Source organism: Ursus americanus, unplaced genomic scaffold (assembly GCF_024610735.1).
Source record: "Ursus americanus isolate L20-20 unplaced genomic scaffold, mUrsAme1.1.p SCAF_131, whole genome shotgun sequence".
Taxonomy (NCBI): Eukaryota; Metazoa; Chordata; class Mammalia; order Carnivora; family Ursidae; genus Ursus; species Ursus americanus.
The window spans coordinates 245,631-249,865 of record NW_028273713.1 but is presented as its reverse complement, the minus strand read 5'-3'; positions in this window follow the sequence as shown (position 1 = coordinate 249,865).

Here is a 4,235-nt window from a genome sequence, read left to right as displayed (position 1 = left end):
AAGAGAGGAGCAGAGCACTGGGACCCGTTTGACAAAACTGGCTTCCCACGGGAAAGTCTTTCTCCACGTGCAGACATGCTCCCAGGTGCCTGTGGCAAGGGGAAGGAAATGCCATACACTGACCTGGAAGAGACCACAGGGCCCAGGCACAGTCTGAACCCTTCCCTCAACCCGGCGGTTTTGCTAGCAGGAGTTCAAGCCCAAGGAACACAGCCCGGAGACCCCTGGGGCAAAAACGGCTTCCGAAGAACAATAGGTGCTTGCTGTGGAACACCTATCCCAAGTGGGGGTAGCCAGCTCAACAAAATGCCACACACCCAGGTGTAAGAAACAACATTGCCCAGGCATGGTCTAAGCCCCTCACCTCGTCCCTGTGCTTTGGGGAGCCGGAGGGACACCCGAGGCTCACGGCCCTGAGACCCCTTTGCAAAAAGCAGGCTTCCCACGGAAACAGTTTTCCTGAGGTGCAGACCCTCTCACAAGTGGTTGTGGCAAGGTAAAGCCAATGCCCTCCACTTCTCTGGAAGAAACCCCAGTGCCCAGCCATGTTCTAAGCCCTCCCATCCTCCCTGGGCTTCTGGCAGCAGGAGTGAAAAGAGAGGAGCAGAGCACTGGGACCCGTTTGACAAAAACCGGCTTCCCACGGGAAAGTCTTTCTCCACGTGCAGACATGCTCCCAGGTGCCTGTGGCAAGGGGAAGGAAATGCCATACACTGACCTGGAAGAGACCACAGGGCCCAGGCACAGTCTGAACCCTTCCCTCAAACCGGCGGTTTTGCTAGCAGGAGTTCAACCCCAACGAACACAACCCGGAAACCCCTGGGGCAATAACGGCTTCCGAAGAACAATAGGTGCTTGCTGTGGAACACCTATCCCAAGGGGGGGTAGCCAGCTCAACAAAATTCCACACACCCAGGTGTAAGAAACAACATTGCCCAGGCATGGTCTAAGCCCCTCACCTCCTCCCTGTGCTTTGGGGAGCCGGAGGGACACCCGAGGCTCACGGCCCTGAGACCCCTTTGCAAAAAGACGGCTTCCCACGGAAACAGTTTTCCTGAGGTGCAGACCCTCTCACAAGTGGTTGTGGCAAGGTAAAGCCAATGCCCTCCACTTCTCTGGAAGAAACCACAGTGCCCAGCCATGTTCTAAGCCCTCCCATCCTCCCTGGGCTTCTGGCAGCAGGAGTGAAAAGAGAGGAGCAGAGCACTGGGACCCGTTTGACAAAAACCGGCTTCCCACGGGAAAGTCTTTCTCCACGTGCAGACATGCTCCCAGGTGCCTGTGGCAAGGGGAAGGAAATGCCATACACTGACCTGAAAGAGACCACAGGGCCCAGGCACAGTCTGAACCCTTCCCTCAACCCGGCGGTTTTGCTAGCAGGAGTTCAAGCCCAACGAACACAGCCCGGAGACCCCTGGGGCAAAAACGGCTTCCGACGAACAATAGGTGCTTGCTGTGGAACACCTATCCCAAGTGGGGGTAGCCAGCTCAACAAAATGCGACACACCCAGGTGTAAGAAACAACATTGCCCAGCCATGGTCTAAGCCCCTCACCTCGTCCCTGTGCTTTGGGGAGCCGGAGGGACACCCGAGGCCACGGCCCTGAGACCCCTTTGCAAAAAGCCGGCTTCCCACGGAAACAGTTTTCCTGAGGTGCAGACCCTATCCCAAGTGGTTGTGGCAAGGTAAAGCCAATGCCCTCCACTTCTCTGGAAGAAACCACAGTGCCCAGTTATGTTCTAAGCCCTCCCATCCTCCCTGGGCTTCTGGCAGCAGGAGTGAAAAGAGAGGAGCAGAGCACTGGGACCCGTTTGACAAAAACCGGCTTCCCACGGGAAAGTCTTTCTCCACGTGCAGACATGCTCCCAGGTGCCTGTGGCAAGGGCAAGGAAATGCCATACACTGACCTGGAAGAGACCACAGGGCCCAGGCACAGTCTGAACCCTTCCCTCAACCCGGCGGTTTTGCTAGCAGGAGTTCAACCCCAACGAACACAGCCCGGAGACCCCTGGGGCAAAAACGGCTTCCGAGGAACAATAGGTGCTTGCTGTGGAACACCTATCCCAAGTGGGGGTAGCCAGCTCAACAAAATGCCACACACCCAGGTGTAAGAAACAACATTGCCCAGGCATGGTCTAAGCCCCTCACCTCATCCATGTGCTTTGGGGAGCCGGAGGGACACCCGAGGCCCACGGCCCTGAGACCCCTTTGCAAAAAGCCGGCTTCCCACGGAAACAGTTTTCCTGAGGTGCAGACCCTCTCCCAAGTGGTTGTGGCAAGGTAAAGCAAATGCCCTCCACTTCTCTGGAAGAAACCACAGTACCCAGCGATGTTCTAAGCCCTCCCATCCTCCCTGGGCTTCTGGCAGCAGGAGTGAAAAGAGAGGAGCAGAGCACTGGGACCCGTTTGACAAAACTGGCTTCCCACGGGAAAGTCTTTCTCCACGTGCAGACATGCTCCCAGGTGTCTGTGGCAAGGGGAAGGAAATGCCATACACTGACCTGGAAGAGACCACAGGGCCCAGGCACAGTCTGAACCCTTCCCTCAACCCGGCGGTTTTGCTAGCAGGAGTTCAAGCCCAAGGAACACAGCCCGGAGACCCCTGGGGCAAAAACGGCTTCCGAAGAACAATAGGTGCTTGCTGTGGAACACCTATCCCAAGTGGGGGTAGCCAGCTCAACAAAATGCCACACACCCAGGTGTAAGAAACAACATTGCCCAGGCATGGTCTAAGCCCCTCACCTCGTCCCTGTGCTTTGGGGAGCCGGAGGGACACCCGAGGCTCACGGCCCTGAGACCCCTTTGCAAAAAGCAGGCTTCCCACGGAAACAGTTTTCCTGAGGTGCAGACCCTCTCACAAGTGGTTGTGGCAAGGTAAAGCCAATGCCCTCCACTTCTCTGGAAGAAACCCCAGTGCCCAGCCATGTTCTAAGCCCTCCCATCCTCCCTGGGCTTCTGGCAGCAGGAGTGAAAAGAGAGGAGCAGAGCACTGGGACCCGTTTGACAAAAACCGGCTTCCCACGGGAAAGTCTTTCTCCACGTGCAGACATGCTCCCAGGTGCCTGTGGCAAGGGGAAGGAAATGCCATACACTGACCTGGAAGAGACCACAGGGCCCAGGCACAGTCTGAACCCTTCCCTCAAACCGGTGGTTTTGCTAGCAGGAGTTCAACCCCAAGGAACACTACCCGGAAACCCCTGGGGCAATAACGGCTTCCGAAGAACAATAGGTGCTTGCTGTGGAACAGCTATCCCAAGGGGGGGTAGCCAGCTCAACAAAATTCCACACACCCAGGTGTAAGAAACAACATTGCCCAGGCATGGTCTAAGCCCCTCACCTCCTCCCTGTGCTTTGGGGAGCCGGAGGGACACCCGAGGCTCACGGCCCTGAGACCCCTTTGCAAAAAGACGGCTTCCCACGGAAACAGTTTTCCTGAGGTGCAGACCCTCTCACAAGTGGTTGTGGCAAGGTAAAGCCAATGCCCTCCACTTCTCTGGAAGAAACCCCAGTGCCCAGCCATGTTCTAAGCCCTCCCATCCTCCCTGGGCTTCTGGCAGCAGGAGTGAAAAGAGAGGAGCAGAGCACTGGGACCCGTTTGACAAAAACCGGCTTCCCACGGGAAAGTCTTTCTCCACGTGCAGACATGCTCCCAGGTGCCTGTGGCAAGGGGAAGGAAATGCCATACACTGACCTGAAAGAGACCACAGGGCCCAGGCACAGTCTGAACCCTTCCCTCAACCCGGCGGTTTTGCTAGCAGGAGTTCAAGCCCAACGAACACAGCCCGGAGACCCCTCGGGCAAAAACGGCTTCCGACGAACAATAGGTGCTTGCTGTGGAACACCTATCCCAAGTGGGGGTAGCCAGCTCAACAAAATGCCACACACCCAGGTGTAAGAAACAACATTGCCCAGCCATGGTCTAAGCCCCTCACCTCGTCCCTGTGCTTTGGGGAGCCGGAGGGACACCCGAGGCCAACGGCCCTGAGACCCCTTTGCAAAAAGCCGGCTTCCCACGGAAACAGTTTTCCTGAGGTGCAGACCCTCTCACAAGTGGTTGTGGCAAGGTAAAGCCAATGCCCTCCACTTCTCTGGAAGAAACCCCAGTGCCCAGCCATGTTCTAAGCCCTCCCATCCTCCCTAGGCTTCTGGCAGCAGGAGTGAAAAGAGAGGAGCAGAGCACTGGGACCCGTTTGACAAAAACCGGCTTCCCACGGGAAAGTCTTTCTCCACGTGCA